The sequence below is a fragment of the Amphiura filiformis genome, chromosome 18, assembly GCF_039555335.1.
Source record: "Amphiura filiformis chromosome 18, Afil_fr2py, whole genome shotgun sequence".
Lineage (NCBI taxonomy): Eukaryota > Metazoa > Echinodermata > Ophiuroidea > Amphilepidida > Amphiuridae > Amphiura > Amphiura filiformis.
The window spans coordinates 22793659-22809587 of record NC_092645.1 but is presented as its reverse complement, the minus strand read 5'-3'; the positions used below and the strand labels follow the sequence as shown (position 1 = coordinate 22809587).

General features: G+C 36.6%; 1 protein-coding gene across 1 annotated transcript in view; it reads right to left on the bottom strand.

Annotated features, from left to right (window-relative positions):
• Nucleotides 1-5095, bottom strand: part of LOC140140008 (sodium-coupled monocarboxylate transporter 1-like) — an 88509-nt gene extending 83414 nt beyond the window's left edge. Inside the window, exon 1 of the mRNA XM_072161817.1 lies at nucleotides 4981-5095. The gene's annotated coding sequence lies outside the window, so the exon portion shown is untranslated. The remainder of the gene's footprint in view (nucleotides 1-4980) is intronic.
• Nucleotides 5096-15929: the final 10834 nt, after the last annotated feature.

The window sequence follows — 15929 nt, the reverse complement described above, 5'->3', positions numbered from 1 at the left end:
CAAGCCGCAGCATTTCTTTATTTTGATATCTTTACTTTCTCTTTATTTCAAACTGGCTAAGTCAGGAACACAAGAAGTCGGGATTTGTGATCACAAGATACTGACTTCTTGCGTTACAAAGCAACCCGCATGACCCTTAGTTACTTCCGTAAAATCTAGCACGATCGAAATTAGAAGCTTTTTACAAGGTCATGCCAAATAAGGGGCCCGCCGTAGCGGGCGCCCTAAAAACCTATCATTTAATAAGAATGAACAAGTGACACATAACAAGGATTTTCTTCCGTAAATCACATCGACATTCACAAGGATGTACTCATGTACAGAAAATATTACGTCTACATGAACAAGCATATATCACTAATATGTGTGATTTTTGTTTTGTGGGTTTTTTTTTGGGGGGTTTTTTTTTGGTTTTTTGACGAAACATATACGAGAGGCAGACACCATCCACAAAACATTGTAAAATATTAATCTTACCACATCAGCTACCTCTATCACTCAGTAATTGCTCAAACTCCAAATATTGTTTGTGGAGACGGTATCTCTTTTATCATAAAAATCTGCTTTTAGATGCATTATGGTGACACCTATGTTACAACTAAAATAAAGCATTGACAGTGCATTATGTAATGATTTGATTTGGATCTGTTACCAATATCTTCAGCAAACATTTACTTCTTGGCCTCCTAACGAATAGACCTACATATTATGCTGTTTTGGGTTTCAGTATTGTGTAGGCCTGTAATATGTAGTTTTTATTAATAAAAAATAATTTTTTCTCGAAACAGTTAGTTATGAATTAATCAGTACTATAAGATGCGAACGTGTTTGTTGTTGTTTTTGTGTTTGTTTTGTTTTGTTTTGTTTTTTTGTGGGCCATCGGGTAGCAATCCGTAGCATGTGTGGTGTATGTGTAGGCCTAGCGCCTACGAGGTGTGTTTGTGTAGCACTTTTAAGTATTATTAGTCATATATCTGCATCCAACAAACTCATGTCATCAGGGGCGTAGCCAGCTTTCTTGGTCAGGGGTGGCAAAATAAAATTTCGAGGGCACAAACGGAAAAAATTGCAACATACATAACCGGTTTTGTTTTTGAGAGAGACTGTACATGTCTTGGAGCTTCCAAAAAGGCATTACTGGGACGATGTGCGCGTATAGTGCACAAAAAAATTGTGTTTTACACTATTTTGGCCCATGATCTGGTTGAATTTTGGTGAAAAGGGCTCTTTGCCCTTTTTTCTCTTCCTTTGCACTCCAGATTTTCTCTTAATTTTGTTGTCAGAGGGGCACTTTTTTCTTTCATTTTTATCAGGGGTGGCACTCCCCCTGCCCCCTCCCCTGCTGGCTACGCTACTGCATGTCATCCAAACCTGGTGATAACCCCCCCCCCGCCCCCCTGCTGGCTATGCTACTGCATGTCATCCAAACCTGGTGATAATAATCTTTGAGTAGGGGGACAAAACGTGAGTGGAGATATTTGAGGTCAAAGGTCATCTAGGTATCAAATGATGTTCTTGCAGATTTAGACTCAGCGATGAGGAAATTGCTCTTCTTTGATAACCCAAATGTCAATGTCAATCTTTACTTTAATAGTGATGATAATCTCTGAGTAAGGGAGCATCAGGTGAATGCAGATGTTTTGATGACATAGGTCATCTAGGGGTCAATGCTAACCCGTAAGGGGTCAAATTTTAAATTGGTCGCATTGGGCTCCCGCACTGGGCTCTATGTTGCTGGATGTAAACCTAAGGAGTAACAACGTAAAAAGCAGTGAAAGTATCATCGGAATGGAACTGACGTAAGTCATCAGAATTTGGGAAAAAGTGTCCGATTGAGAGAATCACAAAAACTTAATTTTCCACCAAAATGATTTGAACCACCATCCGGGGGTGTCTCCCTAAGAAATGGTGTACGGGGATGCTCAAGGGTTTTGTATGAGGTGCATTTTCATCGTGTTTGGTATACCAATGGGGTGGTTTGAAGTGTTTCGGGTATATTAATGATGGGTCACCATTTCAGTAAAAGTGGTATAGAGATGGGTTGGTTAACTGATACAAGCGAGGTGTAGAAGGCCTAATCGGTTTTTGTTTTTGCACTACGCAGGTATAGAGATGGTCAACATTCTAAACTCTACTTGTAGCACCCCGTTAGAGTAGCACCCTAATCTTTGCACATCAAAATTATATTTTTACCATTTTATGAATAGAGATAATGATGTTACTCATTACGAACAACCTTGTCCCAGCACATCCCTTTTTAAAGGGATTTTTATTGTATAATATTTTATTTTTCAATGATGATGCACAAAGACCTACTTGAAAAACAATGCTAACCACTGAAGTAGTTTAATTCCCGCCCATCTCTGCTTGTTCTCTGTTGGCAAGGGGCAGTCATCAGTAAACGGCTCTTTTCTGAGCCATTTACATTAGCATATAGGGAAGGTCTGTTTGCTCTCTGTTGCCAAGGGGCGGTCTTCAGTGAACAGCTCTTTTCAGAGCTACCAGTAGGCAAGGGGCGGCCTACATGTCTCATTATTATAGGAACTTTGTCCTGAAGAAGTCAGAGCTACTCCTGACGAATTCGAAAGCTTGACAGTTCTAAACTTGTCCGACGGCGAACCCGCTAAAAACATACCAATTAGTACATAATGATACAATCCCTCATTTCAAATCATTAGTTTTGGTTTTTCTTTTGTTCAGAAACCAAAAATCAAGGGATTAAAAAGTGGAGATGAACTGCTCTGCAATCATAACACTATTGTGCTGGGAGTACACAAGAGGGTATATATAATCAAAAGTATAATGGCCTATAACAATACGTATATAATAGCCTATTGTGCTAACATTTTCATTATCGATATCTATCAACGCGGGCGACAGTTGATGCTCTCTGCCGTAGGTGGCACACTTCCATGACACCTTATAATTACACCCGAGTTCCGAGATTCGTTTGATAAGTTATGCATAGACATCGTTGAGACATAAAGGATGGATATATACGAGGCCTAGATGTAGAAATCATGTGCATATATTGAGGGGTGGGGGTGTTTTGTTTATTTGTCTGGAATATAAACGATGCATGATGATGTAGATGATTTGATTATGAATTAGATTATTCCCCGGAAAGCACAACCCATACCTCTTACCTATGTTCCCTCCGCCACCTATATTTAACCTCCTCCTCCCCACACTCGATATCGACTCTTCCCTATTATTCCACTCCACTCTTGAGCTCCCTCTCCCCTCCTTCCCTTCCCACTTCCAATGCTCTCTCCCCTCTGTTTCTCTTTCTCCCTTACCCTTACCATCCCCCCCCCCACACACACCCTCTTTCCCTGGCGATCTCTTCTCTCTCTCTCTTTCTCCAATAAATAAATTGAATAAAAGTCAGTTTAAACCAGCTTTCTATGATATCGATCTTCCGTCATGCGACATGCACATAAATAGAGTTGTGTATAATAGTGTTTATATCACTGAAGTCATAATCTGTCAAGTGTATATTGTAATGTCTGTGGAAATATTTCGATGGTCTATATATTTTCACAGTGAAATCAGCTTAGGCTAATTCGTAGTCTCAAGTCAATGCTTTCAAACTAAATCAAATGTAGACTGCTTTGTTCGACTTCTCTGCTCGTGATGATTGCACTGCGAAATTTAAACATTTCTTTTGTATACTTAGATCAGGTAACTCGAAAATCCTGTAATTTTATTCGTCACACCACTTATAAGAAACTGAAACCAAAACCGAAACTACCTGTCACAAATGTTTAGTTTTAAACAAAAGGTAGAAACAATGAGTTCGATATCTTGTGATTCAAGTGGTTAGGCAGGACAATAGGAAACCACGTGACCAAAACCAAACCATTTCAAAAAACTCAATATTTGAAATGAGGCAATGATTGTTTCGGCAACAACATAACACACCTTGCAGATATATATGGGATTTCCACATCGAATTCTCATCATTATAACTCTGTAGTGGAAACACGAGTTAATTAAAAAACATCTAAGTTTCAGCATTTTTTGAGCGTGTTTCGTTCGATATACTGTTAGCATCAGGTTTGTTTTTAATGCGAGTGATAATTTATTGCATTTGAACCAATTGCATTTCTAATAATGTTTTAAATCAGACTGTTCGCTATACAATGTGACAACATCACCAGTGATAAATGTATTGTAAATGAGTTTACTAGCATGAAAGTTCATCTGTGTTGGTAGACATAATTTATGATTTTAAACTTTTGCAAATGAAAGTTGCCGTTTCAATGAAAAAATAAAGGAATTTGGAACGGGATGAAAGATTAAATGGAAAAATGTAGGTGGGGTGACAAACAGTGGCAACGGAAGGAATCAAATTCAGGGAGGTCAGGGGACGAGCATATTTTGTTCCCATTTTGCTGGGCTTTTTGCGAGCGAATTTAATACTATTATAGCTAGCCCCAAGTGAAGGTGTGTTCCGGGATGTGTTTTGCTATTTGACTAGGTCGATTGCGATCAAAGCGCGCAAAATTGTGCAATTTTACCCTTTTGGGGCCCAAACCACGGTATTTTTCGTGCTAAAAGGAAGACGCTCAGGGCAATCATTGCTTGATATTATGCTTTATTATGATTTTTTGCCGAATATGGTGAAAAACCTTGTGTTCGGAAACAAATTGGGTCTTCTTTGGGTGCATATAGTGATGCTGAAAGTGGGGTCTTAATTAACAGCCCCACCTACGCGTCACTGCCACTGAGCTACAATGAATGGGACCCCCGGGACAAGACCAATCACCCTGCAAGCAAAAGAAATCCCGCTACGATGAATAAATATATACTATAGTCTCGTCAGTACAAAAACCGCAGAGTGATTTTTAAATTTATTTTACACAGTAGATTACTTCACAATCTACCGTGCAACTTTAACTATAGGCCCTATCTGTTCTTTCGGTAAATATTCTCCACCCTAGCTCTAATTAAAATAATCAAATAATTTGCACATACCTGTATTAATATGATGCTATATTCAGTAGAATGACGACAACGGTTTCAAGCACAGGACTCGGTGTTCAACAATACGAGAGGTGAGACTGATTTCTCACAGATATTTTAACACGGTGCTGACTTTCATGGCAGAACTTGTAGGACTTTACATATTAATACTAAGCTAACAAGGATTTAGCTAGGAAATAAGATTCCCCATTTTTACAAATTATTGAGGGAAGACGAGCGATTTGATTACATGATATAATTATAAGGAAACTGCGGAACAGGTTTAGACCTACCATATGCGTATACCATACAATCAGAGTTGAATTTTAGTTCCTTTTAAACTAAAAAGGAAACTCGGTTATGACAATATAATGAAAGTATATTTCTTTCGAATCGAAAGCATACAATTCAAAGATTAATTTTCAGTTATAAAAGGTTTTGTGGTTAGCTTCGGTTTGGGGTGGCTGTAAATGACGAGTTGTGTATATGGGCAAGCTGTGCTTGTGCGAGTTGTAGAGCAAGTTATGGCGAGTTAAAGGGCGAGTTATATAGTGAGTTGTTGTAGTTATTGTAGCCTATCCGGTGTAGCCTAGATTGTGGAGTAATTTTGAAAACGAGTTATAGGTTGAATTGTAGTTTTATTTTTTATTTTGGTAGCGATACTAAGTGAACATATTTCAATCTGAAAATATACTAACCCACAATATGTCATCATTCAGGCAGAACAGAACCGATGACTTCACATGTTCACTAGTATAAACTCATGCAGCAAGAAAAAAAAGGTAAAACGTTATTGTAAAATATTTTAGTGGGCAAACATTTTTGCAAAATATTTTGTCAACATTTTAAGTGTTCTTTTAAGTTCTCACAAAACATTTTGATAAGAATGTTATTTATAAATAGAATTCTGGTCAGAATGTTTTGCATCAAGTTTTCAAAAATGGTTTTTTTTAATGTAAGTTGTTAAAACGTTCTTATACCCTTTCAACATAACCCGACATTTAAACGTGTATTTTTTTGTACTGAATGTTCTGTGTTTGCTGGAAAGCGTGACACCTTTTAATTAACGATACTGTAAAATTGCTCTGTGAAATATATACGATCACCTTTTTATATGAAATACACTTTTGAGTTTGACAAAAATGTACCGTACTCGAGGTATTAATGACATGCACAATAACTAATCGTTCCCTCGAGATAACCGAGAAATGAACAAATTTATTATTTGCCGGTAATTGAAACCGGGACCTCCCGTCTATTTAACGGACACTCTTACCACTGAGCTATTAAGGCTTGATGACATTGAAGAACTAGATGTTACCTAAAGGCCTTTAAATTCGCTTATTTTCTCCTCTTAGATCGAGAAGGAAGTGATTGTGTTTTAAAACCAAAATGTATATCCAGTTGCATGCTGAATGTACACTGGAAAATACTTGAACATTATCTGTATTGCTCCAATAGTGCACTCATAGAAATTGTTCGTTGGCATTACTCAGTAAGTTGATGTAAGTCGTTGCGTCAACTTTCCGAGTAATGCCAACGCGTGCTAATTTGAGTAACGCTGACTCGATATCATTATGTTGGTCGCACTCATTTGCACTTACTTTATTGAGTTGTTACAACTCAGAAAATGAAACTAGCCTAGCATAATTTTCTAGAGGTGTGCTATAGTATACACAATTTTGCACTGATTACAAAAATAAATATTTGAATACTGCTAATTGTGCAGAAAATGATCCAATTACGTGAATTAAGTAACAAAGTACCAAATTGGAATAACTCAAAACAATAAGTACCAGTAACTTAATATGAACGAGTTACATCAATTTACATGTTGAGTTACAATAACTCAACTAATTGGTTCTTTGAACCTTGTTTATTTTTCTAAGTTCCCTGAACTTGAATTCAGAAGTTGGCATTACTTAAAAAGTTGACGCAACGACTTACATCAACTTTTTAAGTAATACCAACAAAGTTGATTAGTTGACAGAACTTTTTGAGCTTTTTCAGCATTTTTTAAGTTCGGATAACTAAAATGAATTTTGTTTTGGCAACTTTTACACTATTTATGAGTTGTCCAAACTTACACCTTTTGAATTGCGCCAACAAGGCGAACAAGTCATTTCTATGAGTGTGTTCATCTTGTTCAAGATTAACTTTGGAGGAGATGGACTTTTAGGCATGGGTGCTCTTCAAGTTGAAAATGTCAAGTTCACTACACTCATAGAAATGACTTGTTCGCCTTGTTGGCGCAATTCAAAAGGAGTAAATTTGGGCAACTCAAAAATAGTGTAAAAGTTGCCAAATCAAAATTCATTTTCGAACTTAAAAATGCTGGAAAAGCTCAAAAGATCCGTCAACTAATCAACTTTGTTGGCATTACTTAAAAAGTTGATGTAAGTCGTTGCATCAACTTTTTAAGTAATGCCAACTTCTGAATTCAAGTTCAGGGAACTTAGAAAAACCTCAAGAACCAATTAGTTGAGTTATTGTAACTCAACATGTAAGTTGATGTAACTCGTTCGTTCATATTAAGTTACTGGTACTTTATTGTTTTGGTACTTTGTTACTTAATTCACGTAATTGGATCATTTTCTGCACAATTTACAGTATTCAAATATTTATTTTTGTAATCAGCGCAAAATTATGTATACTATAGCATACCTCTAGAAAATTATGCTAACCTAGTTTAATTTTCTGATAACAACTCAATAAAGTAAGTGCAAATGCGTGCGACCAACATACTAATATCGAGTCAGCGTTACTCAAAATTGTACGCGTTGGCATTACTCGGAAAGTTGACGCAACGACTTATATCAACTTACTGAGTAATGCCAACGAACAATTTCTATGAGTGTACAACAACTCACATCTACAACTCGCCCCAAAATTACTTCATTATACAACAGATACAATATAGCTAGCAACAACAATGAACTCACTAATTTTTTATGTTTTTCAGATTCGGACTGATGACGTGCTTTTCAGATTCGGACTACCGACGTGTTTTTCAGATTCGGACTGATGACGTGCTTTTCAGATTCGGACTGACGACGTGTTTTTCAGATTCGGACTGACGACGTTTCGGAGTGAAGACGTTTCGGCCGGCTGAAGACGTTTCGAACGAAAATAGTGCATTTCATTTTCGTACTGATGATTGTTCGGACTGAGGACGTTTCGGACTGAAGACGTTTCGGACTGATGCGGGCACCCCCTGCGGGGCACAGCTGCTCATGCAAAATGTTTGTGAAAAGCAAAATTCCACTTAGGCCTAATTTGGTGTTTCTTTAGGGTTGTCCTAAGCCTAAAGTGTTCCTTGGAAGACAATTGTTTTCTTAATTAAACGAGTCTTTAGTCCAAACCATGCTATACTATTACTCCTACACATGTCGGTAGCTCATGAGTTGCAGACTAACCTGGGGGGATCGCGTCCAACGCCCGGCCCAACACCAGGCAGTATTGACGTAAGCCACCATCTGGGTATAAAAGGAATTAAGATTACGCCCTCTATAGATGATTCACTTAAAATTTTAATAATATGAGGGGATTCAAAATATCAATGAGGGCAATGCATTTTAGAACACGGGGAGTTGATGCGCTATTGCCATTTTGACGTTGCCAGGTGAAACGCCACAGGAATAAACACGAAGGGCAGGCATCCGCAAATAGCGCCCTTATAGCGCCGTGCTGCGGATACCCGAGTGGCGTGAGGCACCTTTTGATTAAAAAGAAATCGGGAAAAAAAGATAAAATAGAATATCAGTATTCTGTAATTTGAAATAGTTGAAAACAGTCACCTACCTGGACAACCGATTCTTTAGAAATGCTTAGTCGCGCTAAAAGTCGATCGATACATGTTAAAATCAGCACAATTCAGAGATACACCTTTTTGCTATGAAATTAATTTTCTCGGTCAAATATAAAGCAATATTTTTTTCTTCTTCAGTAATGTCAGTTAAAAACTTGGTGCTTGGATATACATTTTTTTTTTAAATCCTGGTGTTAAAATTAAGCATCAAATTGTATCTTTTAGTGTGATATTTTTGATTTTGATAGGCCTTGAGTTCGCCTGCGAGCTTTTTACGGAATTGATTTTTAGCGTCTCAAACTAATATAGTTTGCTAAAGAAAGATATTTCCCACCTCTGTAAAGCACATCGTGTGGGTCTATATATTATAGTTTTGTCAGAATTTCCGTTTTATTTTACCCTTTTTCCTTCATGCTCTGAAAATGTCAAACTCGGTGCTTTTATCTCGTGCGCAACCAGCAGAAATAGTCGATATTTTCATTGTTGTCATCCAGGGCAATTTTCCATTGAAAAGCAAAGATCATGAAGATTGCCCGACTAGCGATTTGGTAGCCCAAATCCCCAATTGGGTTTTCTGGTAAATGAAGTGAATTTTAAAATTTGCTCCCGTGATAGCCTGCAATTTCAATTTATATGGATTCCATGATTATGAAAACCATTTTGTCTGTCTGTGTGTTTGTTTACCTAGGTTAGTCCATATTAAGAGACGCACGCTTGAGGTTCATGAAAATCCACGGTCCAAACCTAGAAAAATTAGCGTGTTATTATAGGGATTTTAATCTTCTGTCCCTCCTATCTCCATGTGAATTTTGTATGACCTACCCACCCCCCCCCCATCGCGGGTTGCCATTTTCATTACACCCTTCAGACTTGTGTTCGGGTTTCTGTAGAGATTCATCAGTGTTCGGGTTTGTTTTTAATTTGACATGTAGGCCTATATATAGGCCTAAACCATATTGTCATAATTAAGCGCTATACCTAAATGTATAGCTATGCTATATATTATTATGTAATATCATGTACATGTAGGCCTATAGGGTGGGGTGGGTGCAGAGGTGTGTGAGGTGGGTAGTGGGGGTGTATGTAGGGAAACTTTGGTGTGGTAATCAACACACTTTAACCATGACTTTCAATGCAAGGCTTATTGTTGCCACAAATGTTTTTTTTTTTCCTTAAGGTTATTTAATAAGTTTTTATAAACTTCCATGTTTAACCTGGTATTGTTTTGGCTGCTTCATTAGGGCCTATGACTTTCGATGGGTTTCCAAAAGCAGTTTCAAACAAACACAAACAAAAGGCACCATACCCAGTCACCTTCATGACAATTGAAACACTACGTCAAGTATTAACATCCAAGTTATTCTGTTTTTAGGCAAGCAATTTTAAATAATTGTTTAAGTTAACAATGAAAATGAATGGTTCTTATAAGGCACAATCTCTGATGAGGAACTAAAGCACGAAATTTACAAACAAACATAAAAACAATCAATTTATAAAGATGTTTAAAAACAAAAACCTGTTTAAGTTAACAATGATAATGAACGGTTCTTATAAGCCACAATCTCTGATGGTTCTTATAAGGACAATCTATTTCTGGCGTTTAAATAACGAAAGTCTGGGGCGTTACGCCGGGGCGTTACGAAGGTTATTTCTTTGGAAGTGTGTTCCAAACAGTTTGCTTGATCATAAAACATACAGCGTAATATAATGTTTTGTAAAAGAAAGTTTTGTTTAAAATATTGCCCAATTGCATGTAAGCCTTCGGGCAAAGTTGTTTTGAGGAGAAGCAAATTTCAACACATTGGTCCGAATCACTCACGTGATGATGAAATATCCTCATCGTGCTATAAACATGATCAGTATAGGAGCGCTATTAGGCCTGGGAATTTCGTTGCTATATTGAAGTTCTGGCAACACTGTATCATGCCGGTATTCCTATTAAACCCAGGGATATCGATCCACAATGCTAGTATCATTAGCCTTATATTTCACGCGTTGATTTTGAAAAAATTTCAGCCGGTGAAAAAATGGTGAAATCAAAACGTAAATTCTGACAAAACTATGATATATCGCTCACGGTGATGTGCGTTAGAAAGTTGGGAAAAATCCTTCATTAGCGAACTGTATTACTTTGAAAAGCTAAAAGGTTGATCCAAGAAAAGGCTCGCGGACAGAGTTTAAGCCTATCAAAATCGAAAATCTTACACGAAATGACTGAATTTCACGCCTAAGTTTAACACTAGGATTTGAAAAAAAATAAGTATCAAGCACTACAATTTGACCTGACATTTACTGAAAAAATAAAAATGATTGCATTTCATTTGGCCGAGAAAATTAATATTACATTGAAAAGGTGTAACTCAAAATTGAGCTCGTTTCAACACCAAATTCGATCGTTTGTATTGCCACATTAAATGACTGAGTGAGCCTTGCTAAACAAAAGAATCTGTTGTCCAGGTTGCTAACTGGAAAACATGTACAAAACCAATCACGGGATCGTTCAAAACCAAATCCACGAGCTTCTGGGGCCGCGCCCCCTGGACCCCTGCCAGGGGTTTTGACCCTGACCCCAACTAGAGCCCTGAGGCGGGATCCAGGACCCCACCCAAGGAACGCTATGCTCTATAGGTTAGTGTAACTTTAAGTTTTCATTTTTTATTGTGGCACTGCACTAGAAACTACTAAGTATTTGAGGATGCCTGACATACATGACATAGGGCTTAATCATGAAATCTTCACACACAATTCTAAATACTAGTAATTAACGAACTCCACTGTAAATAGGCCTAAAGTATGTCGTTTTTCAATTTTTGTATGATCGTAATTTGAGGACACTTCCAGCGAAATAAAATCGGAAAATAACCGTGATGAGATGAAGTCACACGCACACCAGACGCGATCTAGGTCATGGCAGGGGGTGCATTATAGGGGCCTACATTGACTGATTCTGCATGATTTTGATACATTTTGGGAGGGATGGATGGGCCCATCGGCACCCAAATCTAATCGAAGCTGGTCGGATTTATTGACGTTTATCGGCATTCCAATTTCAGATACCATTGGATACTGGAGGAATTCTGAGTACCCACTGTGATAGGGAGTACCAGTACACTCATAGAAATGACTTGTTCGCCTTGTTGGCGCAATTCAAAAGGAGTAAGTTTGGACAACTCAAAAATAGTGTAAAAAGTTGCCAAAACAAAATTCATTTTAGTTATCCGAACTTAAAAATGCTACTAAAGCTCAAAAAGTTCCGTCAACTAATCAACTTTGTTGGCATTACTTAAAAAGTTGATGCAAGTCGTTGCGTCAACTTTTTAAGTAATGACAACTTCTGAATTCAAGTTCAGGGAACTTACAAAAATAAACAAGGTTCAAAGAACCAATTAGTTGAGTTATTGTAACTCAACATGTAAGTTGATGTAACGCGTTCATATTAAGTTACTGGTACTTATTGTTTTGAGTTATTCCAATTTGGTACTTTGTTACTTAATTCACGTAATTGGATCATTTTCTGCACAATTAGCAGTATTCAAATATTTAGTTTTGTAATCAGTGCAAAATTGTGTATACTATAGCACACCTCTAGAAAATTATGATAACCTAGTTTCATTTTCTGAGTTGTAACAACTCAGTAAGGTAAGTGCAAATGAGTGCGACCAACATAATGATATCGAGTCAGCGTTACTCACAATTGTACGCGTTGGCATTACTCGGAAAGTTGACGCAACGACTTACATCAACTTACTGAGTAATGCCAACGAACAATTTCTATGAGTGTAAAGGCAAGTTAGATAACTCCGTAAACTTATCAGATAAACTTTGTTTATCTAGCTTGTCGTACATGCCTCATAAATTATGCATGCACATTATCTTCATCAGAAAAGGCTGTCTGCCTCTTTAACCTTAAGGGCTTGGATAGTGATGTTTGCACAGTATTTTTATGGATCCTGAGAGCACATCATACACACCAAATTGTATTCTGAATGCGAGGAATATCCTTCTGATATCAAATAATTCGGTTTTGAAAAATGACATTTTTAGGCCTATATCTAACAGTCCTCGAAGTAAACTTTATAAATCGAAGAATGCTTAAAGTGTACGTAGCTGGGCGTAGAGTGCAAGACCGTGCATATTACATGGTTTTGCACGAGCCCTTCATTAACCAAAGATTGTATGGTTTCATTGGAATATTCAGAAAGCTGATTTCTATAATTATGATAATTGCTGCCTGCAAATAAAGTTCATGATAACAAAAAACGGGAAAAAAGGTGTTTGATCTGATTTAGATGCCATAGGTACATATCATAATTTTACTGTAAGTGCAGGACCACTTCATGACTTACGATGGTCTTGCACTGAACATGAATTGTGTTGCAATTCTGCTGCACTCATAGAAATGACTTGTTCGCCTTGTTGGCGTAATTCAACAGGAGTAAGTTTGGACAACTCAAAAATAGTGTAAAAGTTGCCGAAACAAAATTCATTTTAGTTATCCGAACTTAATAAATGCTGAACAAGCTCAAAAAGTTCCGTCAACTAATCAACTTTGTTGGCATTTACTTAAAAAATTGATGTTTCAGTCGTTGCGTCAACTTTTTAAGTAATGCCAACTTCTGAATTCAAGTTCAGGGAACTTAGAAAAATAAACAAGATTCAAAGAACCAATTAGTTGAGTTATTGTAACTCAACATGTAAGTTGATGTAATGCGTTCATATTAAGTTACTGGTACTTATTGTTTTGAGTTATTCCAATTTGGTACTTTGTTACTTAATTCACGTAATTGGATCATTTTCTGCACAATTAGCAGTATTCAAATATTTAATTTTGTAATCGGTGCAAAATTTTGTATAGCACACCTCTAGAAACTTATGCTAACCTAGGCTAGTTTCATTTTCTGAGTTGTAACAACTCAATAAAGTAAGTGCAAATGAGTGCGACCAACATAATGATATCGAGTCAGCGTTACTCAAAATTGTACGCGTTGGCATTACTCGGAAAGTTGACGCAACAACTTACATCAACTTACTGAGTAATGCCAACGAACAATTTCTATGAGTGTGGTCTTGCATGCAACCCATTTTACTCAAAAAAATAAAACAGAACTAAAAATGCACTAACAACAACTTATTTTATCAATTAAAAATCAATAATTCAATTGGTGTGAATTTTAAAATATAATAAACTTCAGCTTCTAAAATTCGCCAAAAATGTCACGTTTATGGTCTGGCTCTCCGCCCACGAAATCGAAACCTAAATATACAACACTCTCCACACACGAAAAAAACGTTTTAACAAGCCAGTGATAACTTTCTTTACTTACACATTAAAAACATTTATTTCAATACACCAAAAAATACAGAAAAGAAATGTAAGAATGCACCTGTTTGTTAAGTTATTCATTACCGCATCATATGATTTTGTTTTCGTCAAACTCGTCAACGGCAATCGAAATATTTATGAATGTTGTTGAGCTACATGAATGAATACAATGAATGTCGTACATTAACTACACTCCCAAGGAGAATGACAGTATCTGAATGCTTAGTTAATAGCAAGCAGATAGTGCCCTTTACTTTGGGGGTATACTGTTTCAAAATATATGTTCCTCCCCAGTAAAATTATTTGATATGAAAAAAAAAGGTTCTCGGGGTATTGCATACATTACAGCTCTAGAGAAAATGGCTCTTGGTAATATTGTATGAACCCCAACAAGTTTGTTTCTGACATTTATACATAACCCTTTTCATGTCTAAAAAATGGTCCTTTCTGGCCGTGTACAGAACCTCTATAGCTCTTTGTAAACTATTAAAGTTCTGCATACAGGACAGCGTAGAATGGTCTTTTCTAAGACTGTAGTAGATGCAGCAATTTGACTCTGTTAGCAGACTGATTCAAAACACCTGTCTCATGTAAAAAGGCAATATCTATTTTGTAATCTCTTCGTAGATACTGCTTTTTTATTTGGGAAGACATTAAATGAATCAGAATCATCTTGTTTTGTCATGAACAAAATCGCAAGACGACATGACTTTACAGATATTTGAGTATACAATTTTGTTAGAAGAATTTACATCTATAATCATTGTTCCCCACCTTTAATAAACATGAAAGACTTAGTCAACGAAAACATTCACAAATATTCACCTTTACAAAATTTCCTTCCAATATTACAGAGTTCAATATCCCCAACATGACTCGCTAAAATGTATATTAATTAGATTAAATCTACGAAATATCAGAGTCTGAAACACGAGATTTATTAGTATTTTGTATTAATCTAAAATGTTAATAACGAATGCTTTGTATTCCAAATAATTAATGTGTAACGTAAGGGACGAAAAGATAATTAATTCTGATACAAAATACTGTATAAAATATTCTAGTACACATAGAGCGTTTATCTCTATAACTTATACATGTCTGTTAAAGGGTAATGGTACACGAGTGCATACGTCCTGACGTGATATAGAACACATTTATCAGATGTTGCATCAAACCGAAATATACCTGTGTAAAAAGTTTTCACCGCCTATCCAATCATTCAATACGCGCACCAGTTCCACTTGATGGACAGGGATGTTCACTTTATCAGTTCCATGGTTATATTCATAAACATCATGCGAGTTGACACTTAAACACACCTCTTACTGAAGTTAAAATGGTAGGCATATCGAATGAATAGGCTATATGGTACAACTTTGGATAAGTTTGCTCTGTATAATCACACTATCTCTTACATCATTTTTGCATTAAAATGATCTTGGCGTAATGTGTTATAAAATACATTGTCATCGATTATCAACAAGCTTTTGATCTGAATGAAGGACACCAGTAGTATAGAAATTGTCTATATGGTGAAGACATGAGCGTTTAGAACATCTCTTGCACGTGAAATTACTTTCGGAACAAAAATCATTGTAATATCGATATACTTATACATGAATTTGTACATTCAGTTAATAACCTATACAAGAGTACATCGTTGGCTGTAGTTTTATTGGGTCAATAAGACAATTTTGAAATTCTTTGTCATAGCAAACTAAGCATTACTAATGTTTGTCAACTATTCTCACAGAGAACGGATGATATCATCGCTACATAGACCCTATGCTCTGTAAATCTTTCCAAAACAATTTTAACGCGTGAATG